Source organism: Rousettus aegyptiacus, unplaced genomic scaffold (genome assembly GCF_014176215.1).
Source record: "Rousettus aegyptiacus isolate mRouAeg1 unplaced genomic scaffold, mRouAeg1.p scaffold_m13_p_9, whole genome shotgun sequence".
In the NCBI taxonomy this organism is placed as follows: domain Eukaryota; kingdom Metazoa; phylum Chordata; class Mammalia; order Chiroptera; family Pteropodidae; genus Rousettus; species Rousettus aegyptiacus.
The window spans coordinates 6,441,941-6,469,249 of record NW_023416312.1 but is presented as its reverse complement, the minus strand read 5'-3'; the positions used below and the strand labels follow the sequence as shown (position 1 = coordinate 6,469,249).

At 39.6% G+C, this 27,309-nt stretch overlaps 1 protein-coding gene across 4 annotated transcripts in view; it reads right to left on the bottom strand.

Annotated features, from left to right (window-relative positions):
• The window catches only part of CDKL5 (cyclin dependent kinase like 5), a 146,355-nt gene extending 119,763 nt beyond the window's left edge, over nt 1–26,592 (bottom strand). For all 4 annotated transcript variants that reach the window (XM_036226435.1, XM_036226436.1, XM_016152779.2 and 1 more), the window contains exon 1: nt 26,487–26,592. The gene's annotated coding sequence lies outside the window, so the exon portion shown is untranslated. The remainder of the gene's footprint in view (nt 1–26,486) is intronic.
• Between the last annotated feature and the right edge of the window lie 717 nt (nt 26,593–27,309).

The window sequence follows — 27,309 nt, the reverse complement described above, 5'->3', positions numbered from 1 at the left end:
CCAGCAGGGCTTTCACGCTACATATTCTCACCTTTTCACACTGCATACTCTTCCCCTTCCTCACTGTATGTCCATATCAAAGGAAGTGGGCTAACAAAATCTTTTAATATATAAACTTAATTTCCCGTAACGCTCAGGGTCCCTCTCACTGTCTGCCTCTGAAAGGAGACCACACTGTCTGTGCCGTGTCACCCCTTTTCTAATCAACTTTCCTTGGGCCCTAACTCTTAGCCAAAGGACCCTCTTCTTCTCTCGGTGCGAGGCTTGGTCTACCCCCCGCCCCCCCCCGCGCCCCCACCACACACACACTCAGGGAACCTGCATCACTGCCCTTCCAATTTTTCTGTTACCAAACTAGACCATGAGGGGAATAATCACTGCCAGATATGCTTATAAAAATGGACAAAATCTAGACTGATGCTATCGAGGGGACAAAAAATGATCATTTTCATCTGCAGAGATTTTATTTCATTAGAATCAAAAGTTCCCTTGATGGCCTATTTTTCATATACCATCCCTTCCCCACTGGCCCACCCCGTCTTTAAAAATATAATTCTTAAAATAAAATTAGATGTCAGAGACTAAATCAGGCAAGAAGTAAAATTTAAATTTTGTTTTAAATAAAGCATCGTCTTTACGATCAATCAAAAATAAAAAGGTTAGTTTCACACATCTCACTTCTAACTTGGATTTTTCTGGAGCACTAATGAAAGATACCAAAATGAAATAGGGGGAGAGAGGGAGAGGAAGAAAAAAAAATTCCAAAGAACTTTTGCCTGAAGCCAATTACCTTTTGTACAGTATCTGATTCTACTGTCTAGAGGCAGCAACATCAGGTATCAGAGCGCCTTCACATGACTAAGCAAGGGGTCCTGGCTGCCTCAAGAGCTTTTGTTTTAAAAGTATATAGTTCACAATAATTACCTGCCTCACCGTGTTCTAATAAAGAAGCTTCAATTGTGCAGACAACACAACATACAAATTAAGTGCTTTGTGTTAGCTTTATTTTTCCTTTTTCCACGAAAGCATAGAAACATGTCATATTGTTTTGATCTGCATTTAAAGAAAGCTTTCTAATAATCTATATCACGAATATTATGTATACCTCCTAAATATAAACATTCCTAATCCCAGCCATATGTGACAGGTAAAAAGCCCAAGAAACATTCCAAAATTCAGAAAACAAACTGAGTATAGAATGATACTTCATTGTCAACTTCATTCAAATTGTTCTAGTGAGATAAATAAAAGGAAACAAACTCCTTATTTTTCAATTTGTGTCATCACCTTTCCTATCTTGTCAAATAACAAATTACATTTTGCAAACTGCAAGGTATATATTAGGATTCATCAATTTAAATGTTTCTTGTACATTTTCATGAAGAACATTAGCATTTTATTTTAGGGCCTATGACCTAAGCCTACACTAAGAGGACTCCTACAATATTTCAAATCTTTTACCTTTTCAAATGTTATAAAAATTAAGGAGCCACCTGAACAGTAGGAGAAAGCATTAATGCATTTTGAAAAACCTTGGCTGTCTTTGAAAAACCTTGGCTGTCTTAAGTTTTTGTCTATGCAAGATGCCAATCATTTCTTCCCAGCCACACTTGTTTCAAAAAGACAAAAGGATTCCACCTGTGGCGCCAAAGTCAATCACACCCACCAACAACAACACTGCCCCTTGGCCAGTAGCTTACTGGACTAGAGGAAAACCCCTGGCCAAAACTGGACCCATCATATTCTCCCTTCTGGAAGATGGGGATTCAAACTAAGAGACCAAGACAGTAATTAGCTACAGAGAGCTGATTAGAAGGTCCTGTAAAATCAGAGGCTACTTTGAAGTAGCCATAACAGACTACCTACAAGTGAATGAGTGAGAAATTTGAAAATGACTTAGAAGCAATTCTGAGAAAAGAGGCCAGAAAAGCCTGATTATTTCCTACAGTTGAGTCTGGGAGATATATCCTAGGTTCTTGACAATAAAACCATATTTTACTTATGGTTTGTTAAGCAAGTTTCCATTCCTTAGATACTGCCTAACTATAATATGAGGTATATCACACTAATATATTAATATTATGTGTTAGGTAATCAACCTGGTTCCTCTAACAGAGAGACCCAAAATAATGTAGCTTAAATAAAGGAGAAATTTATTTCTCTCTCAGGTAAAAGTCTGGGTAAGTATATCTGCTTCAGCTCCCACCATTTTGCCTATATCCCAGCCACAGAGAAGAGGAAAGAGTGAGATAAAAGGAGGGCAAAATTCCTTTCCTTTTAAGATATACACATCATTTTCATTCATATCCTGTTGGTCAACATTTAATCCTGTACCCATAACTTGCCGCAAAGGAGACTGGGAAATGTAGTCTATATCTGAATGGCAAGTGTCTACTAAAAAAAAAATTACTAAAAGTGAACAGATACTAGAAACCAACTTAGAATATACTGGATATTCTAAGACTACATCTAAGGGGTAAGGTACATCTAACTTTCCAGAGTACTTCAGTTATTATCAATGAATGTTCTTCAAAGAAATTAGAAGAGATTCTCTGACCCAAGGGGTAAAAAATTAAATGGGAAAGAGACAAATGAACCCCCAATATGGACTGCAGAAAGGAGATAAATGAAAACTATTTTCAGCACTTTCTATCCTTCATCATGTCTTTATTCCCCAACCCTGTCAGATCATCCATTATAAGTACCTTTTGCTGGTCCATCTCTACAGCTCCATTAAGTTACTAGTGAAATTCCGCAACCAAGATGGCACAGAATTCCCCCTCAGGGAGGTGACCCAGCAGAGGTCGTTTGAAGCTGCAATCACTTTCTTGAGACTGCTCGGCATCTTTTGACTTTCTTGATGACAGCAGCCCACAGACTCCTCCAGCTCACAGGCACATGCCTGACATTACCACAGGACAAGCTGCGACATGACTGAGATCCCTCAGCTGCAACCTGCCACGTTACCAGCCGAGTTGGAATCTTCCTCTATGAAACGCTACCTGACACTTGCCCACACTGACACTCATAAGCCACTTCTCTCCCTAAGCAGTTTCCAGAGTTCTCCCAGTAGTCCATCTCTACCAGTACCACAGGGCATTCATTACCCAGGAAGCCAATGCCCTCTGCAAAGTGGGGAGCTCCCTGAGCTTCTTCCAGTAAGAGGCTTCTAACAATGATACTTAAGAAAAATTAGTATGTCGGTGATTCCACTATTTTGAAGAATTCTTTAAGTAAGAAACTTTCACAATTAAATCCTTGGGATGCACGTTCAGAGTTCTCACCATCAAAATTAAATTTTAAACACTTAAAATCAAGACTTCATAAGATTTGTTTATATAGCCTTAAGAAACATTTATGATTTCTCAAAACATACTATTATCTTTCACTGTGTCTCATAGATGTTCAGGCACTCAGACATTTGGGTTTAAATTCAAAGATATTTCTAAATTGAGAATGGGATGGAGTTTTAATATTCATTAGGAATTTCCGCTTCCAATAATACTGACAGGGTAGTCTTCCACTGGAAACAAGCAGAAAGCTGCACAAAAATTTACAACTGAGAGTGAAGGAAAAAAATTACCTTTATTCAAAGACTATATATACAGAAAATCTGAAATGAACTGTCAGAAAAGATGAGTTTATCAAAGCTGAGGGATATAAAAGTTAACTAAAAATCAATCGTATTGCTATATGCCACCAGTAAAGTTAGAAAACAAATTGCTAATACCATCTACAATACCATCAAAAATATCAAATTCCTAAAAATAAAAAGAAAAGTGTAAAACCTCTACATAGAAAACTATGGGCAATAGTATTTTTAAAACATTAAAGGACACCTAATAAGTTTTGGGTTATCCCATGTCCTTGAGCTTTAACATTGTAAAGATGTTAATTCCCTCCAAATTGAACTAGAGCCCAACGGACTCCCAATACAATCAATCCTAACAAGTGTTTTACGTAAATTTACAGGCTCATTCAAAAATGCATACAGAAACACAAACAACCAAGGAAAACAAGACACTTGACACAAGACTTTCTCTCTAGATATCAGGACTTATTATAAGGCAGCCATTAAGACAATATATTAGACAAACATGAAAAAAAAGCACAGAAATGGATCATATATTTATAATAAACAGCTGAAACTTATCGGATTTCCTTAACCAATGTCACCATAAAATTTAAATTATTTTTTTTAAAAAAGAAAGAAATGATCACGTATGAAATGGATGCTTGCACAACAATGTTAGCACTGTAGACCAGCAAAGAAAGTTAGATCTTTGCAATAAATGGTGCTAAGTCATTTGAATATGCATAATGGAACAAAATTTAACTTGACCTCTAACTCATACCATACATAAACATTAATTTCAGGTTAATTATATATTTCAGTGTAAAAGTCAAAACAATAAAGCTCCTAAAAGGTAACATAGAAGATTATATCTCTGTGGAAACAAGCACTAAATGGTGCAGATAAACTAGACTATATTAAAATTAAAAATTTCTATTAATCAAAAAGAGAGTGACCAGGTAAGCCAAAGAGTAAAGTAGATATTACACACACACATACATTTTTTTAAATGGTCAATGCATGGTGATGATAAAAAGCAGACCAACTTTTGGTCAGTAATTTTATTGATTTTAAATCCTCTATAGAAAATGCAGGCTTGTTGTCTGAACTGGGGGCAGATCACATCCATCACTCCCAGCCCTTGATATACCAATAACTTTTGGAGATTTGCAATGTTTGTTTTGTCTTCACCTGAGTCAAGTTACGTTAAGTGTTGGTTTTGTGACAATTTAATGAGCTGTTCGTTGATGTTTTGTATACCTTACACCTTATTAAGTGTTGACTATCCTTTACCAGGAAATAGTTTAAAAAGTCAATGGGTGACTATATACACCTCCTCTTTACCAAATAATAAAAATGAAAAAAAGATTGAATGTCTTTAATATGTTAATGTGATATTGTGATACATATTTTGGTCTTTGTTCCAGTTTCTAACACAGAGCTCCTAAAACCCTTGGAATTTCCTGTGTTGAGGAAGGTGTCTCTCTTTATGTTAATAAGGTACGACTTGTGGAAAGCACTTAGGTAGTAACCTAAGCAAGGGGGTTGGTAGCCAGTGAGAAGAGGGCAGGGCCCAAGGGCAGGTTTCTGAGAGCTTCCAAGTGGTTAACACGTGGGAATTCGGAGAGAATGGCCTGCCTGCTTTTCCCCATGCCACTATAAAAATTATGTAACCCAAGAGAAATGAAAGCACCTGCCCAACAAAAGACATGCACATAGTAGTTTTATTTGTATCGGTCAAAAACAAGAAGCAGTCTAAATATCCATTAAAAAAAGAATGGATAAATTGTCCTTTACCATACAATAAAGTGGAAAAAAAGATTCAGGAAACTTGCTCCAATCACTGCAAACCACTCTCACTAAATGTGAAACCCATGAGAGTGAACGGTTCATGTAAATATTTCCATCATGTCCAATTATAGCTTCCCTGAGACATTACATATAGTACTGTGAATATCAAATTTGGAAACTGAAAATTTCACTGTGGTACATTCCACCAAACCATAGCCCTCTAACATAATGGGCTACCTGCTGAATCCCCTTTGATAAGTGATAAGAACCTAGAAAAGTTTTCACTGTGATGAAATTTGTTTTACAAACCCTCTATAGTGCCTCAAAAATTTAAAAATACAGCTATTACGTGATCCAGCAATCCCACTTCTAGGTTTATATCTGAAGAAAGCAAATTGGTATCTCAAAGAGCTATCTACACTCCAATGGTTCACCGCAGCATTATTCACAATAAGCAAGTTACAGAAACTTAGTGTCTGCTGATGGATGAATGAATAAAGAAAATGGCGGAGGAGGGGTTATATAAAATGGAATACTATTCGGCTATCTTTTAAAAAGGGAAATTCTGCCATTTGAGACAATATGGATGAACCCGGAAGGCTTTATGCTAAGTGAAATAAACCAGGGAAAAAGACAAATACTGTAGTTATATGTGGAATCTAAAATTTTAAAAAGTGAAACTCATAGAAACAGTAGAATGCTGGTTGCCAGGGGCTGGGAGGAAATGGAGAGATGTTGGTCAAAGGGTAAAAACCTTCAGTTATAAGATGAATAAGTTCTGAGAATCCAATGTACAGCATGGTAACTGGAGTTAATACCACTACTATACTGTATACCTGAAATTTGCTAAGAGTAAATCTTAAGTGTTCTCACCTCCAAAAAACAAAACAAAACTATGTGAGATAATGGAGTAACTATGAGGCAATGGATGTGTTAATTAACTTGATTGTGGTAATCATTCCACAATGCCCATGTGTATTAAATTAATGTAGGGAAGCAGCAAGAGAATTAAAAATGTTAAATCAAGCTACATTCAAAGACTGCAATATGCTGATCAGCTCTGCAGCCAGACCAGGAGGACATCTTCAGAACAAAGGAAGATTTCTGCTGGGATTGCTAACGACCCATTCCCTACGCCTGTGAAAGGGAAACAGGAAAAACAGAGCCCTTAAGTGGTGCCCTACACAAAATAAAATCATTCATTCCCCATGGCTAAAATCATGGGGAACCTATGGATTAAAGGCTGAGAAATGCCAGCAGGCCTCTCATGCTACATACTCTTCCCCTTCCTCACTGTCCATATCAAAGGAAATGGGAACTAAAGAATGACATATAAACTGAATTCCCTGAACACTCAGGGTCTCAGTGCCTTTACTGACTCTCACTGTCCTACTCACTGCCTCTGAGAGGAGACCACACTACCTGTGCAGTGTTCCCCCTTTTCTAATAAACTTTCCTTTTGATTTTAACTTAAATACCTTCTATACTCTCTGCCAAAGGACCCTCTTCTCTCAGTGCGAGGGTTGGTCTCCCTGCCTTGACCTGTCCTGCATAAAAATCATCACGTTGTACACTTTAAATATATACAGTTTCACTTGTCATCAATTACACCTCAATTGAACTGGGCGAAAAAAAGAATGACTGCTTAAAAAAGAAACCCTCTTTCAAAAAGGACCCGAGGACATATATTGAATGAAACCAGCTAAGTCCCTATTTTGAAAATGCAGAGCCAGCCCTGTTTTTATCCAAACTCTTAAGACTTGGATTTTTTCCGAGTACCTACTACTGTCCCAGGCCCTCAGGGTAAAACAAAAGTTCCCTGACTTCCTTGATGGAAGAAGTACAGGTCACAATAATGCCAGAAAGCAACTCAAGCTTTTCCAACTCTCCAGGTGTAACTCTGGAACCACGTTCTACACCAGTGCTGTCTGACAGCATTCTGCAACGATGGAAATGGAGCCACTAGTCAAATGATTGGGTACTTGAATTGTACCCCAAAAGGTCTACTATGCCAGGTATTTTACATGCCCAGAAGAGGTAGAAACGACCTATGTCTAGGAGAAGGAAGAAACTACTTGGGGAAAAAGGCTTCACAGCAATCTTATTTGAAGAGTGATTTTTCTCCAGGCACTCTGAATAACTGACATCTCTGTTACATTGTAAAAAGGCATATTATTCACAGAGAATGGACTTCCTTAAAAGTATAAAATGCATTACAAAAGTCTGCTTGCAACTGTGCACTCAAGCCAGACTGGCCCTCCAGCATGTCTCTTAACAGATCTGATGTTCCCATCTCCCCACCATCTCTGTAAAACAGACCAGCTGATGCCAACAGTACAAATGTTTTTGGTTAATAGGTACTATTTAGTTCAACTTCACACTTCTGCTCCCTTAAACTGAACTGCATGCTTCGCTTCCAAAAGTTAGTTGCATTTCTTTCAAAACACTATTTGTCAACTCTTCTTGTAATACCTATCGCATGGTTTTCAACTAAATAATATGTAAACCAATTAAAAGGTGCAGTTTCTGTGAAAATTATGTTGGATGCTTTGGTAAGATTTGAGGAAGGTAATGACTCGCTTTAAAAGTGTGGCTATCAAATTAGGTATGGGTTAGATAATATTAAAAGACAGGAAAACACTGGAAAGAACTACGGTTCTGCACTAGATGGTTTCATAAGTTGTCTATTATTGCTCCACTTTCAAGAAATCAAAACAACCTACTGAATAGATAGGATGGATTACAAGTATGGTTCAAACACGAAAAATGACACTGAACTTCAGTCAGCTGATCCATACTCAGAAAAAAAGGCAACCAACAAGCTAAACACAGAGCAAACTGAGATGTTAATCACTTATTCCATTAAAGATTGTATATTTTCTAGTCTGGCCATTAAAGTTTTCCCCTCGAATCTCCAGAGCCTAATTATAATTGCTAATCATTCCCTGCTTTACTAGGGCTTAAAAAATAAATAAATAAATAACCTGATTATTAACCACAGAGTCATCATTAGAGTGTGACAAGTGGGGCCATTTACCCTGGCTCAAACTTGGGAAGCCCTTGCAGCTGTTATAGGAACCAGAAAGGTGGCCTTGCAGACAATCAGCACCAGGGAAAAAACATAATTAATTGGCAAATACAATCAGTACCAGCACAAAAATCTATTTTTCAGCATGACTAAAACAGTGTAGCATCTGTCTTCCGACTCCTGACGTCTTTTCTACCAACCATCGAATTTGAAAGCTATTTTAACTGCTGTAGTAACATAAAATACAAAGGGAGAAAGAAAAACACTAAGAAGTAGAGGAGCAATTTAGGAATGGGCTTAACGTACTATTTAATAAAAGATTCATTCTTTCAACAAGTATTTATTCAGCACCTACTGAGGCTGGAAGTACAATAGTTAGCATTCTTCTACATCCCCATATATCCCAGCCAGAAGTTGGGCAGACCACCCACCCTTCAGGGTCACCATCTATAAAGAGGAGCTAATAACTATTCTCATAGAAATGTAATGGCCTAAATGATGCACATCATCCCTAAAGTGTTCTGTGCTCAAATAAAACAACAGTTTAAAGACTGAAAGGTTCTCAGAACAGCATGTTAAAAAAAAAACCCTAGAAAGGTAAAAATATATACAGTAAGCTAATGTTTACCCCTGAACAGGAAGCAGCCTTAAATATCTCTGTACCCCTCGGGGTATTTGGCATGCTGCCCTTCATTTAACAAGGGTTCAGTAAATACATGTGCTGGAGTATGAAATACTGTAGTTACTTTAATACTCTGGCAAAGGAGAAAGAATGTACAAAAGGAACTAATATTTACTGCTGTCTGTTATATACCAAGTACTGTGTTGAGCACTTTATCTATGTTATTTCATTTCATTTTCATAGCCGCCATGTGAGGTATTAATAATTACAAAACCAGGACTGGAGTTTTTCATTTTCCAAGAACCAGATAATAAATCGAAACTTCAAAAATGAGCAATGGATCTTACATTGGGCAGCGTTTGCTTATTTCATGTTAAAAGACTCAAGTGAATCCTACCAAAAAGTAGTTTAAAAAAAAATCAACATGAAAATGTACAAAGAAAAATACAAATAGCCAAAAATAAATGTTCGATCTCACAACTAATTTTTTTTTTAATCCAAAAAACAGTAATGCTCACCGACTGGCCAAAATAATAAAAAATTTTAACTGGTAACCTTTCCTTCAAGCGAATCAGCATGTTTCCTCTACACCCTCCACCGGTGATTCCCAAGGGGGATATAAGCTAGTGTTCTAAGAAGTTGATCAAAAGTATACCCAAGGATTCATGTTAAAAGATATCATACAATAGAGAAAAAGGAGAAACCACATGACATACAGGGCATTTGAAGTTCTGCTTTAGAATGGCTAACCGAACACATGTGTTTACCTTTCCTCCCACATTAAAACCCACTGAAATAGGCAAAAGAAATATAAAAATAAGTGCACACAGAGCAATTATGGGAATGTAGATGCTCCAGCAGTTAGATCAGTGAGAAGCTGAAGGAGCTACGAAGCAGATTAAGACTGAATAGATGATGGCAAAACCCAACAGAGCTGAAGAACCTACAACTTCACGTAGGCAAATAAGAGATCCCCCTAAAAGACGTATTTTTCCAGAAGAACCCTTGAGATAACAAAACTATAGGTAGTAGGAGCTAAGAAAAGAAAGGGCTAATAATAAACCACACAACGGAAGAGCTGTAAAACACCTTTACCCATGCCTACCACCTGCCTGCTCTCTTTCAGCAGGACTAATGCCAGCATTTACCTAGTCCCGGCTCTCTAAAAGGATAGTTCAGACAATGACTCCTACTCAATAACGTTGAGCCAGAGAAGTGGAGAAAGGTGCCAATTAACTGTAGCTTCCATGAGAAATAGGGAATCCCACCACCCAGAGAGCTAGCACCCAACAAACTGCAGGAAAACACTGCATACAAGGCCAAGGAGATAGCATAAACGAAGACATCAAATTTGAAACAATTTCATTGGGAACTCTACATGCTGGAGCACAGTGTTCGAGGAAGACAGGGAAAGGATGTGAGGCTGAAGAGGCAGGTAGGCAGAGAACACACCAGAGAGCCTGACAGGCCAAATAAGGGAATTCAGACGTTCTCCTATCAACTTGAAAGCACCAAGGCTGGCTGTCAAGCGGGTCAGTGATAACATCGAGATCAGATTTATATATCATATCAGCAACTGTAGATAATATATCTAAGTTGGACAAGACCCAACTATCTCTACCTTAGCAGCCTGGGCGGTTGGTGGAAACATTAACGAGACCTTTTTTTTTTTTTTAATTAAGGAGGAGGCACAAGTCTGAGGAAAGGATGCTGCACTTGCACATTAGATATGCTGAGTTTCAGGTACCAGTAAAATACTCAGGTGTAGATTTCCAGCAGGTTATTAAGAATGAGTCTGAAGTTTATAGGGAAAAGGTCAGGAAGAATTTAGAAAAACATCTGCATATAAGTAGAACTGAAACTCTGGGTGGGCGTAATTGAAACGACGACCTATGACAACACTTGGCCAAGAAGTCAAATCCAGGTTAACAGCAGTAAGGAGTAAGTGGATCTAGATGAGCCCGTGGAGGATGCAGAGAAAGAAACTTAAGGACATGGACAATCAGGATGCCAGGGGAACATTAACAGTGGCAGGTGCAACAGAAAAGTTAAGTAAAATTAGGACTGACTGAAAGCACTAGATGCATGCAGCGCACAAGAGGTGATAGGCAATCTTAGGGCAGGGGGAATGCAGTTTTAGTAGTGAGGGGTGCAAAGCCAGAGAGCAAGAGGTGAAATTTGAGGAATGAGAAATGAATAGACTGTGTATAGACCACTGGACCACCCTCTCAGAAGTTTAGATGAGAAGGGGAGGAGAGGGTTAGGCAGCTAGGAGAGAGGTGGACAAATGGTTCAGGAAAGATTTTCTAGGATGAGAACCGTAAGAATAAGATAAAGAGCAGGGGAAAACAAAGGCGTCACGAGCAAGACTAAGGATGCTGCAAGGTTACTGAACCTCGGCACTACCAACATTTTGGCCTAGGTAATTCTTTGCTGTGGGGGCTGCACTGTGCATTATAAGGTTTGGCAGCATCCCTAGCCTCTCCCCGCCAGATGCCAGTAGCATGCACACCACCACCACCACCCCCAGTTATGAAAACCAAAAATGTCTCCAGACATTGCCAAGTGTCCCCCAGGTAGCAAAATCATCCCTGGTTGAGAAACACTGGGATACTCATGTGTGGGGGCGGGGGGGACTAGAGGGGGAATAACTGATGCGAAAAATCTGTCAAAGCAGCAACGGCGCAGCTGAGGACCCTGGGCAAAGGACTGGCCTCAAGCACCCCATCATCTGAGAGAGGAGGAAAGGACAGCTCTGGGGACAAAGGAACCGATAAATTTGTACGTGGAGCCAGAAGGCCCTCAAAGTTCTCAATGAGTCAAGGCAAGGTTGTGTGCGAAGCATGAGTGGTGATGATTCAGAGGCAGGACTGAGAACAGTGGCTAGGGATGGTAACACGAACAGGAACCAGTAGCTGGCAGGTCACACCACAGAAGACCAATAAGGCTGGAAACCACCACGCTCCCTTCTCTCACCGAGAATATTAAAATGCCCCTCCCCATGGGAATCACCTTCATACTGACTACAGTCCCAAAGAGTCTATACAAACTTCAACCACATAATGGAAAGAACAGACCCCTGAGAGTTACCTGGAAACTAACCCATTTTTCAATAACATCATTCCTATCAGACAATATGAACTGAGTCCTACACAATCAACATCTAAATGAACTTTTGGTAAGTAACCTGTTCAAGCTGGAAGACCCTGTAGTTACAAGTACTTTCTGGTTCTTAACTGGATGAACTACTTCCTGACCAACAGGTAGGAAAACTAAAATAGAAAGGAGTGGCTACAAAGACAAGAAGCTCGTTAAATGAGATTCTTCACAGGCCAAAAACCTGCTCAGTCCTGCCCTCTAAACCAAGGGCTGCAAACGCAAATAATTATGGGACCAGGACACCAAAGACATTGCCTCAGGTCTGTGCATTGGAAAGAAGCCAGAAGTGAACCACCAGCATGAAGCCAACAGATACAAAGGATTGCCCTTGGGTAAATAAGAAAAAAGAAAAGCTACACACAGCAGCCCTGGGCTGTGCACAGGAGTAACCAAAGCAAAACGGAAAACCCAACTCTTTGCTCTACCACAGATATGGCACCCAAATACACACCACTCTCTATATGTCACAACCCCATCTGAGCAAAAAACGAAGAATAGAATTACCATGTGACCCAGCAATCCCTCTTCGGGGTACTAACCCAAAAAAACCCTTGGAAACAGTTATCCAAAAAGATATTTGCACACCAGTGTTCATAGCAGCATTATTCACCGTGGCCAGGACATGGAAGCAACCGAAGTGTCCTTTGATAGGTAATTGCATAAAGAAAATGTGGTACATATATTTAATGGAATATTACTCAGCCATAAGATAAAATATTGCCATTTGCGACATGAACAGATCCCGAGATCATCATGCTAAGCAAAATAAGTCAGAAAAAGTTAAGAACCATATGATTTAACTTATATTTGGGATATAAAACTGAAAGCAACAAATAAACATGACAGACAGACTCATGGACATGACAGTAGATGAGTGATACCAGAGGGAAGGGGGAGAGGGTGGAGGAAGGTAGGGATAAAGGTAGTCAAATTATTGGTGACAGGAAATTTAACATTGGGTGGGGAACACACAATGCAATATACATATGACATATTGTTGAACTGTACACTTGAAATCTATGGTTTTATTAACCAATGCCACCCCAATAATTTTTTAAATAAAAATTTTTAAATTAAAAAAAAATTTTTTTTTAAAGAAACCCATCTAAGAATAGGTCAAAAACTCTCCAGAAGCAGTGAACCCAAAGGGCCCCCCCATCAGAGACAAATGCAAAGCCATCCAAAGAAGCATCCCACAAACTGGGCACAGGTAATTTCCAAATTGTCAAATATTGTATAAAACACACACACACGAAATTTAAAGGGAGGGAGGGAGGGGGGAGAATATAAATGAGAGATTTTGTTCCTTAAGAACTACAGCTAAGAAAATAAGCCAAAAGAGGCAAACAAAATTTTATTTTAAAATGTTCACAGAAAATGCCCTTATGAAAATTAAAGAGCAGTTTAAAAAATTTTTTGACATGTAAAAATATAGTCAAATGTTTTTAGTAAGAATTTTCAATAAATGGATTAGAAAATAATAGACTAGACACAGCCAAAAAGAAATCAGTGTATTCTAACAAGAGTACAGGAAATCACTTACAAGTAAAAACAGGAAATATTAAAGAAAATTTAAGCCATGTGAAGAATACAATGAAAAACTCCAACAGATATCTAAATAATGGTTCCAGAAATGGAAAATGGAGGAGCAATATTTTAAAAGACAGTGACTAAGATATTTTTCCACAACTGAAGGTAACATGAGTCTTCAGATTGATGGGAGTATCCCAAATAAGTGTGACAAAACAAAATCCACATTCAAAGATATCAGGAAGAAACTGCAGAAAATCAAAAACAAGGAAAAATCTTAAAGGTAGCCTAAGAGAAAAGATAATTACCTCCATACAAAGAAATTACATTTGAACTGACTAAAGACTTCTTTTTAACAAGACTTGTCAAAACACAATAGAGAAAATAATTGTCACTGTAAAACCCTGTTACCCACCCCCCCAACAATTAATCAAGAGAAAAAAGTGAAGTAAATAAAGACTTTCAGAAATGCCAAGACCAAGTATACTACTAACAGGCTTTTAGTAAAAGAACCATTTGAGAACGTTATAAAGAAACAACCTAAAAGGAAGAAATGGGGTAAATGAAGAATGGTGAGCAAAGAAATTTGATGAGTAAAAATATTCATTATTTTTATAGGCTTAAGGTGGCTTAAACAAGGCAAAACTAAAGCATATAAAATAACTACCATGGACGAGGGAATGAGGATTAAAAGATAAACCATTTTAAAATCTTTGTCTTATTCAGGAGGATGGGAATAATCATTAAGCTTAGACTAAGTTAAACGCAAATGTTAAAATTTTAAGGGTAACCAAACATGTCTTTTACCCTGGAACAAGAAAGTTAGAAGGAACATAGCTGCCCTTCCCTTTTCCACTGAAAAAGATCTGGATTAATTTCAAATTCATGACTTTCTTTTAACTAAACATATCATGGAACAACCAATTGGCTCGGTATCTTTGTAGAGACAGGGCCTACAAGGAGGAAGACAGCCATGTGCTCACCTGGGGTAGTCCGCAACTGGACACGATTACAGCAGGAGTTCAGCTAGAATAACTGGCAAATTGATAAAAGCCTGATGTGGTTTGCTGAAGGGACACTATGAGACCACTGGGGAAGGGGAAGGGGGGTAGAGAAATTGGGAAGACCCCAACTTTCTGCAGGATCTTCCTCCACCAATCCCACCAGGCACTCGCATAGAGGCAAAAGCCCTTAGGAATGCCCATTATGATGCAAGCCTTGGGGGAAGGGCACCGCAGCAGTGCCTTGGGAACAAGAAAATCACCCAGACCCTTCTCTCCCTATCTCCACTAGAGAAGAAAAGCCTTCATATCTGTGAAAGGAAGATCAATAAGCACTTCTTTCTACCCTTAAAGCATTAGTGGACACTCACTGCAGCTGGTAAAAAAGGCGAGTACCCTACTCCTGGGAGAGGGACAAGATTCCACACTGAGCCCACCAGGATAGCCAGGGGAGGGTGGGGGAGGGGCAAGACCTTGGGACAGGCTGCAGGCCTAATCCTGGGGTTTAATCAGAACCAAAGAACACAGCCACAGCCCACCACCACCACTCCCTCCCTACCTCAAAGGTAACCAACGGTCCAGTAGCAAGTAAACAACAGAATGCTACCAATAGAGGGTCAGAAGAACAAGAGCAAGTACAAAGATGCTCTTAAGGCACAGTTCAAAAGGAAGATCTGAAATTCAGAATAAAATTGATTCCCACCCTAATCGCAAAGTATCTCCAAGAGAATTTGAAGACTGAGGTACAATGAGGGTAACCACAGCAACAACCAAACTCAAACCCAGCCCAACCCTTAACTAGATTAATTCAAATCCCTGCACTAAAGGTGCACTTACAGACATCAAAATTATGCACATTAGTCTCTATTCTACAAAATAGGTCAACACAAATGCAAACAACAAAAATGCAACAATAAAATGCAACAAAAAAAAATCACAAGGTATACGAAAAGGCAAAGAAAAGAAATACTCAAAAGTCAAAGAAGTATCAGACCTAGACATAGAATCAAATATTGGAAATATCTAAAATGAAATTTTAAATACTATAAGTAATATGTGTAGGGCTCTAACCCAAAAAGAGAACAACACGCAAAATCAGATGGGTAATTCGGCAGAGATGGAAACTATAAGAATAAAATGAAGATACTAAAAATTAAAAACAGTTAAGAGATAAGAGTGCTTTCAATAAGCTATTCAGTAGACTCTATTCAGCCAAAGAACGAACCAGTGAACTTGAAGACAGGACAATAGACATGGCCCCAACCGAAACACTTCGAGAAGAGAGTGAAAACAAAATAAAACAAAACATTCAAGAGCTGTGGGACAAAATAAAATATTCTAACATACTGGTAGTTGGAATCACAGAAATAGGAGAATGGGGCAAAAATATCTGAGGAGATAATGGTTGAAAATATTCCAAACTTAATACACCTAAGCACAAATCACAGATGATCAGAGAATATGAAGACACCACCATTTAGCACCAATGCCACTAGAGATAATTCCATAAGCTCTGCTATTGCCCCTCCTTAAAAATCAAACACGTGTCAACATGCTCAACAGGCCATCAATCAACTACACATGATGGCCACCTCACAATGCTCAGAAGTCTCACTCTCTGTAAATAACTGGTCAAACCTAGGTCACAAGCCCATATCCTAGCTGTAAAAAAGATTAGGGATTTGAGTTTTCTGGGAAAGCGAAATCTGTAATATAAGAAATTACAAAAAATAGAGAGAGGGTATTTAAAAGTCCACTACACATGCTAAAAAACAAAACAAAAACCTCCATCTAACTAACCGACTATTATTGTACAGTGGATCCTTTGGTGAAGACATTGCATCCCCAGAGGGCCTTTTTGTAAGGCAAATCTTTTACCTTGATGTGGTCACATACTTAAAAGAAGCTTCCTAATCTGAGGAACATAAACAGTAATGGGGGGGGCACATGATAAATAAGCAAACATCTTCAGAAAATGTCTGTTTTGCTTAATGGCAAAGTAATGTAAAATGCAGATATATACAAACACACATGCGCATGCACGCACGAATTTATTATGGAATAGAGCTCAGCACGTCAATGAATTCCTGCAGTAAATCACGGAAAAAAGCTCAAAGAAACGTCTCTCTTACAGGTGTCACCTTTGGCCTCCCCCTCATCTTCCATACTGTAAATGTTGGTAGAAAAGTTTCGGGAGTCCCACAGAGAGCCACTAGCACTTGTGTGGCATCAGCACAGTCAAAAACACTATGTGGATACAATTGTAACAGGCCCAGTGACTAGATCCAGGAGAAGTGTGTCTGTAGGGCAAGCAGAGAGGAAGAACCACAAGATAGGTATCTGACAGGGAAGAGAAGCTACTGAACAAGGAAGAAGGTACTGACAGGAGGAGATGGGGAGGGGACCAAAAAGAGGTACCTTTCATAAGAGAAATATTTATTGAGCATTTCCGATGTGCCAGGAAATGCGCTAGATGCTGAGGCAACAGTCAGCACTCCATGTCTCCACGGAGCTTCCGGTAGGAAAGCGATACCATCTGTTTAGCCATATTTTCAAAGGCCCACTCCTATTTAAACTCCTGGTCTTAGTATGTCCCTCCTATACTCTCAGGTAAAAGTGAAAATGGGCAGGAAAAAAAGCCAAAAGATGGTCATAAAGAAAGAAAATCAAGATCCTGGGATGTAGCTGGGGTCCAAGCATCAAAGCGAGGAGTGCAATACATAAATCCATGTTGTTTCTTACTACCCTTCCAGCTTGATATGCTCATTCTGAAATCCATGTCTTTGAATATTATGGTCTGCCTGGAAACTCCTTCCTCCACCTGACATTCTCGGCCTCCTTTAAGACTCTTCACAAACTCTCAGGAATCACTGCCTTTCCCAGTCCCCTTAAGTCTGCGTGAAGTGCACCTGTTCTGGCCTAGAGTACCAGAACCCTGTATTTTCATCTGCACGTATATATCATCCTGTACCTTCGTCATTGTTTTCCGCCTCTTGTGCCAGATTACAAACTACATAACACAACACCGCAGCTTGGCTTTGTCTATCACTTACCATGATGCTGACACCCTTTCAGTTGCCTGAACAACACTTGACATCAAGATACCCAAACCTTTACCCTGTCAGCCAAAGAAAGACAAGTATGGCCTTCCTTTCCCAATCCTGCACAAAGGGACAGACTTGAAAGCACAACTCTAAATCAAGGGCAGTTGCTTTGGATGCTACAGAAACCACTAGCACAAAAACATCAGTTTCAAACTCAAAAATGTGAAATGAGGCAACTCGTTTAAAATAAATGACCTGGGCTGGATAGGACATGAAAAAAGTAATGACACAAACCACTGCAAACTCTTCAAGTTACCAGCACCAGAAAAAAGAGAGAAAAAGAGAGGAAAAAAGATTAAAGCAACAAGAATACAGAGCAGGTATAGAATGATTCAGAAAAGCCTCAGAAGTTAAGGCCAAAGTGAGCTAAGTTAGAGGCTGCATCAAAATGTAGATTTCAAAGGAAATATTTGAAGAAGGAAATGATGCTGTGACTTCTTTGTATATGTGGAGGGGAAAGTGGGCAATGGCATTCCATACAGGCACAAACTAACAACTTTACACCAAGGAAGACCTGAATGACTGTCCATTCAATCATCAAGGCAAGCAAAAATTTAGCATGGCTAAGGATTTCCAAAAAAGAACTAGGCAAAGGGACATTTACCATAGAAAGAGAAACAAACAAATTAGGATATATAAAATAACACCTTTACAGCACATATAGAGCAGCTCGCTTGAACATAAGCAGCTCAACAGAGACCAGTTTAATATTAAAAATGAAACGATGACAGAGCATAAACCAGATTTGAAAATGGTACTCCTGCTAATGATTGGTAAGCCTAAACAATATTAATAAAATTCTCTAAAAACACTGTCGGTGCTCGAATGAGATTTTATCAACTATGAAATAGTACAAGTGCTGAAAAAATATTAAACTAGACCTAAGACGTTGTATTTGGGGGGGGGGAATAAAACAAATTTAATGTTGACAGTTAATGAAACATTTTATTAAATCATTAAATACCCTGAGCAGATTAAAGGTGTCTGGGGGAAAAAAAACAGCAGAGTTTTAAGTTTAAATATGGAAGAGAGCTAAAATTGTTAGAAAAAAATTTTAACTCAGTTATAAATAGAAATGACATTCCTATATAAGGTTAACAAAATGGTGAAAGATAAAAGAAAATGAGGAGCCTTTGGAAAATTAAACGTAATTTCTACAAAAACAATGAAAAGAGTATCACAGATGACAATCAATCAAGGAAGCAACTGCAAAAACTTTAATGAGATTAGAGAAGAAAATTCTACCCTGCAGAGATTTGACTCTTTAGGTAAGTTATCAAGGTTTCATTGAGCGGAAACTCTTGTTTTTTTGTGGCATTTCATTTCATGTCACATCTCTGCTGAAAACCTTCAATAGCTTCCCAGGAGACTTAGGATAGTTCAAAAGCCCAGCAGCTGGCCTTTACTAAGCCTTTTCGAGACCTGGCCCCAGCCTACTCCTGCTTCATCACCTGTTTCTGTACTTTCCAGCCATTCGGATTTCTTTCAGTTCTTGAAAAGGTCCCATTTTTCAAAAGCCTCTGCCTCTCACTTTGCCAGAGGGCATTTGCACCTTCTGCCAGGAAAACTTATTTCCCTAACTAGACCATGTCCTTCTCATCCTTTATGTCTCACTTAATGTTACCTGCTCAGTATGTCCTTCCTACCTGTTCCCCTCAGGATAGAGCCCCTGTCATATACTCCCATAGTGTCTTGTACTTCTCCTCTGCTTCCATCTCAAGACCGTAAATTATTTGAGGGCAGGGTCTACTTCTCTTTCATATATCACTCTGTCCAGCCTCTATCACAGTCTGGTCCGTAGTAGACACTCAATTAGTATTTGCTAAATGAAGAACAGATCTTCAGGATGTAGGACAGCTTGTTTTTGAAAGATGACTGATAAAGTATGAAATGCCAATTTGCACAAAATTAGCTTTTGTCTCCCTCACCTAGTTTTGATTATTAACAATTAAAACCTTTTCTTTTCCTTTGCAATGCTAATCTTGAATTTTAGTGGCAGTATTACTAATCATAATTATTAGCGAGTAAAGCTAACATGTCCTAGAACTGGCTGACAAACCAGGGTGGGGCATGTGAATAAATGCTAGGATATGTGACACCTGAACCAGCCTTTGTACTCTCTGAAGGATTCTACTCATCAGGAAGCTAGTTTCTACTCTTGGCCAATATTGGGGTGAGTAACTGGGTAAATCCAAGTCAGTAAGTCGTTCTTCAACTATTATATATCCCCATTGTTAGCTGCCATATATTCCTCACATGAGTGAATGTGCACTTAATCTGATTATTATAATACAATCTTGCACTGCCAAGAACCTAATCTTTAGGCATAATACAAACTGAGATCTGAAATTGCAATTTACCTAAAATTTAAGGCAGTCTTAAAAAATACACACACACACACACTCTTTCTCTCTCTCTCTCATCCTTATGTTTTAACTTCCAGAAACCAAGCTGTTACTTTCAAAATCACTATTTCCCTTTAAGTCAAAAAAGTTATAATGTCAGAAGGCACTTCATATGTTACTATGTGATATTAGAACTTTCTCTTACAAAGGATGCAAACAACAGAATCATATACAGCCATAGCTGTTAAGAGTTTTTTTTTTAAGGTAACCTTTTTCAAACTGGTTATGATTGAATTTACAGTAAACTATTAGCACTGCTGTCCATTCTGTTGGTCATTGAAAATCCAGACACAAACTACCACATAAGGAGTTATTGATTTACCTGCCTGGCACTTGTAAGGATCACTTTTCATCCAGAAATGTTCATCTAAAAGCAATGAAAGGTTAGACAGTTTTAAAAACACTTTACTGCCAACCAAACCGTCACATACCTCTGTTAGGCAAACCCCAAAATTAGCATCCCTAAGCTATCTTATCTGCAGTGTCCATCTACACACACAGTATACTGGGCAAAGAAGAGCACCTGTGAACATCAGAATATCCTGTACAAGTCGTTCCCAAGTTAGCTTTACTGCTTCATCTCCCACCACCCCCACAATATCCACGCTTGAGGATAACTAAAAAGAAAATAATGCAGGCAGGAAAATGATGCAAGGCGGCTACAGATCTCTCAGGTTAAGCTGTTTCTAAATCCCACAATGATCCGGTCTGAAGCAATGCAGAAAGCAGACAAGTTTGAATACCTGAATTTTATGAGAACCGCTCTATAGCATGCACAGTAGGCATGGGTCTCTCAAAGGGGATTAGAGCTCAAACAGTAAAACGCGCAATGTTAGCGGCTTAAAATCAAGAAAACCAATGATTTTGCCCATGGTCTTCAATCTTTCAAAAAAAAAAATTTCTTGCTCAATAATTACATGACTTTTGCCTTGATTTCTTTTTCCTGCGTTTCCAATATATTTTTAAGAACATTGTATTTTATTTGCTAGTTTAAAAAAGACCAAGACAAAAATCAAATCAAAACCACAAAGACAAGGTAATTTATGCCATTTGCAGTACTATCCTTTATATTTTGCTATGTATTATGTTTAGGCAAAAATTTGTGAAAATATAAAAAGTACTAAGAAATTGTAATAATGTGTAAGAACATATTTTTAAAAGGTATCTTTTAAGATCTACATGATTTATCAGTGTCTGGTGTTAAAGGTATCTAGGTAGAAACAAGTAAGGAAGGTAAAAAAAATGCATGTTGGCAGGAGGGATCTTTTTGTGGTGACGAAAACATTCTAAAATTGGTTTGTAGTGATGGCTAAACAACTGCATAAATTTACTACAAAATAATCATTAAATGGTACACTTAAAACAGGTGAATTTTATGGTATGTAAAGTACACCTCGATAAAGCTGTTAAAAATGCATACTGAAAACCTGTACTTGGTAAAGAAATACACAAAAACTATTTATGTGTAGGTCTCATCTTTGTAGAATAACTGTCCTACTTTGGCCAAGATGATTTCTGGCCCTGAAGTGATATTCATCACTCCTTTCTAACTCTAATAAGTGACAAAAGTGATTCTCATCAATTTCTGAATAAAATATTAAGTCCTTTCCCTCCCTATCACAGACTTCTGAGAATTCCTTTTGGCTAAGCAATGGTTTGGCTCTCTTAGAGATGAGTCTTGTTTAAACACACACACACACACACACACACACACACACACAAAATCATTAAGAGGCTTTAAGTAGCAGAGAACTCTCAAGTAGAAGGATTTTTGTCAGAGTCTAATTTCTATGTATTAATAAGCAACTAACATACCTCTGTAGACTTTACCTCCAGATTTCATTTCACTTAGGTCATTACATTTACAGAAGAGATACTATCTGCAATTGTAATGGCTGCCATTTTACTTCAAGAGTTCATCAAACCACAAAATTGAATTCAAAGAATATCTTCATAGCCTTTATTAGTGTAGCAAATTTAATCAAAGTCGGTCAAAAGTTATAATGGAACATGCAAAAACATGAAATACCAAGTGGTTAATTAGAAACGGCTACTCATTTTGGGGTGTAAATAATTAGGTACAACCTTCATTTATGAGGAAACTAATGACCCTGTTAGAAAAGTCTGCACTTCCAGTTGTCCTATCCAGCAGTGCAGATGAATCTGAGTCCACCTCCCACATGACTAAAGGTTAGGCGGCCAGTGTAGCCTGTGAACTGTAGGAGGCACATTTTTACCTCTAGTACTCCCCCTCCCCCCACCCCAGGAATGGAATCAGATTCATAAAGAGAAGCAGAAAGCTCGGGTTTGAAGAGCACAGGTTCGAGTTAGACCGGTTTGGATGAAAGTTTTGCCTCTGCTGCTGACTAGCTGGGTAATCAGGACAAATTATTTGCTCTCTCTGAGCCCATTTGGCCAAATGTACACAGGAATTAAGAAAAACACCTACTTCGTACAACACATGTATGCACATATATTCATGCAAATAAGTTATTTGCCATAGTATCTGGTATTCAGTAAGGCTCAATAAATGGATAATAATTATAGAGAAGATTGCCCCAAAGAGAGACAACACCCAAAACTTGAACCTAATAGAACTATCTCAAACAAAAATATTTCTAAATACATAAAGAGCTCACTTAATTCAAAGTGCTGACAATCAATCTCAAAGACCTGAATGGGCTAGCTTCCTTTAATGTAATAATTTTCTGTTAATTCCCAAATCTGAATTGTCTAAATGTTATCATGAATTGTCTAAATGTTATCAGTCTCTTCGGGTAGGAGGTCCTCACTCTTGGCTTTCATACCCACCAACATAACCGTATCCAAGTTCATTTCTCCGTATTCTTGGCTTTCATACCTACCAGCATAATCGCACCCAAGTTCATTTCTCAGTATTAAGAAGTATACAAAAACTTGAACGAGAAATAGGCCAGACCTTTGTGCAATTCAGTCATCCGTGCACTGCTCTATATAAAGGAAACATTCTAGAAACGATCAAGAATTTGAATCCAAATGCTAAAGTTATGCATTGCCAAAAAAATTTCTAACATACAGTTTAAGATGGAAAGTAAATTGGAAAAGCCTCCCAAACAGAAAGTTTAAATGTAGTCTTTTAATTGCATTGTTTTCCTAAGTTGAAATGTGATCCAACTGACACCATCACCAGATGATAATCTTTTAGATTCTTTGAGATTCTTTCTCCTCCTCTAGCAAGAAATTTGACATTGCCAATAAATTAAACTTTAGAATATAAAATTATCCAATGCTGATTAAACAGCCTTTTCTACCTAGAAACTTAATACTTCAAATTTTGCTGTTCTTGTACCCGAGTTAGGGTTACCTAAAAGACTTCCCTCTCATTTTGGATCTGTGCATGTGAATTCCATTTGTTCTCAAATGCCTTGTTATTATTTGACATCGATTTACTACATGAAAAAGTCATATCCCCAACTAACTGCCAAAAACAAAGTACCATATTAGCGTACCTTCTATTATCTAGAGAAAATAAAGGAGATAACCATCCAAGTTATCGAAATGGAAGGGGAAAAAAGGTAAACTTTTATAACAGGCAAGCTGAAGAAGGCTTATTTTCTCTGCTTACCTCCTTAAAATTTCCTACAGCCATATTCTCAGATATAGCTGAATTTTCTATTACAAAATAAATTGAAACATAAATCATAATGAAAGGTTAAATTCCTGCAACAGAAGCCACTGTCATTTCCAACAATGCAACCATTGTTGAGTCTCTCAGATTCTTGGACACAGTGGAGAAACAAGGCTGGTCGGGGGTGGGTGAGTAGGGGGGGGACATACTTGAAGTAATTTCTCCACCTCTGTGTTTCACTTTGTAATGTTAACAATACAGCACCTTCAAAGTAGAAATACCACCTAAAATCTGGTTCTCATTAAATGAGACTGCCTTAACCCCATGCAGCATATTTGGAACTGAATACATCTGATTCGCAATCAGTCAACCTTCTATTACTCATCTATGCGAGATGGCCCTGCAATTTCCCTCAATAGGAGCCTTTTCTTTTGAAACCCCAGGGAATACTGTAGATGCCACACTCTAGTTTAAATAACTCCGAGAAAATTACAATGAAAATAATGGCAGATTCTGTCCAGGGAGCTTGCATAAGTAAACATCAAAAACCTGAGATAAAGGGGTAAAAATATCCATCCCTACCACAAGCCCAAAAGTCATGAATAAATTACAAATCTGAGCCGGAAAAAAGGAATCCTCTCTAGAGAAAGAATGCTTATTTCTAATTATTTTAAAAAATATACCAAGTTTTGTTTTTAAAACAATTAGGCTTAGGAAACATGCTAAATAAGCAAAATTAGAATACTAAACTTATATATACATATATATCAAATTCAGTGTTGCATTATGTTTTAAAAATGCAAGACAATTCAAGGATTTGACACTCTCTCCAATTGAAGACCCTCCAACGTCTTTGAAATAGATTATTTAATGTTAGAGAAATGATTAACTTTATTTAGCATGCCTCTTGTGGAGTTCTATTATTTAATACAACCAAACTGAATTTTTTTTATCCTAATTAGGTTTCCGTGTACTTGTGAAATGCTCAGCATACACTGTGCTGGCAGCTTTAGTTCTACGGCTTCTCTCTTCTGGCTCCTTCCCCCTTCACCCCCACCCCCACCCCGACACCACCCGAGGGGGGGAAAAAAAGATTTCCTTCCCAAATGTTCTCTTCTCTGCATTTGTCAACAGAAACACCCACTGGTGGTGTCAAACTGGTAATACTGCTGCAGGCTTCCTTACTCCTGTTCCAATGTCAACGCCAAAAATGCTCAAACCCAAAATAGTACTTTTAATAAAGAAATTAAAAATCGCTAAGGTACTCAACTATCATGTCCTCAAAATGATGTACACGCTTTAAAAAATTTATTATTAATGAACCCTAATTGGGTTAAAGATACTACCCCCGCTTCGACATCAGAGACAAGTAAACATAGCTTCTATACATTTTATAAAACATTTGAAAACTCTTAAAAGAATTAAAAACAAATTTACATTTAAATGTCATTCACATAAATCAGAATAGCCTCGATAAAGATGCCTTTTTTGTAACCCTAAAGGCAAGAAAGGAACAAGCTGGAAATGTTCCAGCAGATGTTACCTAAAACGATAGATAATCCTATCCTGTTCTGACCATATTTGTCTCCTGTTTCAGTCAAATGTTCTCAAATTAATTTGTGTAATCTTTCACATTAACTACATAACCGTTACGTCCAAACCAACCTAATTCAGATGCACGGGAAAAAATTATTCTGTGTCTGCGATACTTTCTAAAATCAGCTTAAATTTCAGCCAATTAAAATAGATTGTGTTAAACAGAACATGGATATGCAACTACTTAAATATCACTGCGTCCGTCTAATCTAAGAAACTAAGGTCAGGTTTTTCTTATTCAGGCATCTGTGCTTTAGCACTCAAGTGAAGCGAAAAACAAAACCCTCAAGGAAGAGCTGCCTTTACACTGAAATATGTTCGGGTTATTTTTTTCCCCAACGTGGGCACAAAACGAGTCAATGCGAGCAGAACCTGTTCGTTCTGCTAGATGGTTCCAAACCCCAGGATTTGATTTCTATGAGGGTACAAAGGGTACGAACGTCTGGGAAAGGGCCAATTTTGCTCCTCCTCACGATGCCAGTCTTGAACTTCATTGCAACGCCTGAAACTTGTTCGGGAGAGGCTGGAGGAGCCGCGGGGCAGGCGGTGGGTCTCTCGACCACCCTCGCGGGAAGCCAAGGTCAGCTGGGCCAGGGCCGCGACTCGCAGCCCTCGGTGGGTCCCGGGCTCTCTCGGAACTCGGGAGGGGGGCTCCGGTGCAAAGGCTTCTCCCCGGCGGGAAGGGGCTTCCCTCGCCGCAAGCCCGAGGGAGCCAGCGCCGCGGGGGCGGCGGGAACGCCGCAGACCCGCCGCTAAGGGGAGCCCCGCGGGGCGGCCTTGACCCGCCGCCCCTCCTCATATCCTCTCATCTCCCCACACCCCAAAATACAGCTCCAGCACCTCGACGGGGAAACCCTTCCAGCGGCGCAATGGGGCGCTGCAAGGGGGTCACTCCAGGCTGGGGCGCCCTCGCCGCACCGACCAGTTCCGGGGGTACCCGCGCCGCCGCCCCTTCTCAAGTCTGCCCGGGGGACCAGGTGGGTCCCCTCCCTAGGGAGAAACTGAGTGGGCGCAGGGCCGATGTGAAGGCAAGAAGGCCTGACAGGAGGGTGGCGGCGCGACTACTCACCCCACGAGCCCCCAGCTTCCAGCCCGGGAACCCACAGCTCCTGAAGCCGCCGTTGCCGCTTTACCTTCCCCAGCTGCAGGAACAACTAATCGAAACCTCTGGCCCCGCCCTCTCGCAAAAGCGAACGCGCAGCCTAATATGCTAACTGCCCCGCCCCGGCCGTCCCGTTCAGGCCAATGGGGAAGCTCCTCAGCCCCACCTATTTCTGGTAGGAGCCAATGCGGAGAGAGCGCTCGTGCTCGAGCTCGGGCTCGCGCGCCCTGCCCGCGCCGCTCGTGCTCGGGTCCCCGAAGCCGAAGACTACTGGTTCCTTGTATGAACTTGCCTTTCGCGCGCGCGCGCGCGCCGCGCCTCCTCGCGCGCCACGTTTGGTTGCCCCGCCAGGCCCTAGCAACCTGGGCTGGGTGCCTGCGAGGGGCGGGGCCCAAGCCGCGAGCTGTCGGGGCGGGGAGAGGAACGCGGTGAAGGGATCGTGACTGGGAAAGGGGTGGCTGCGGGGGCGGGGGGCAGAGGAGGCCCGGGAATCCGCCTGTCACTGCGGGAAAAAATGGGGAATCCTGCCTGCAGCGCAGCTATCCTGGCCTCTCTCAGGAGGGACACGTGCAGGGGAAGGGGGGTCCGGGAAGAGCGGGAAGAGCACATTTGTAGCGGGAACCCAGGCACCGCTTGGAAATAAAAGATGAAAGACGGTTTATCCCTGTCGTTGGTAAAAATAATATCGAAGTCCATTGCTGCCGCTGTCCAACTGTTGCGGCTGTGCATGCACACACACGCACATACACACACACATATAATATGCACATTCACAAGTACACTCATCCAG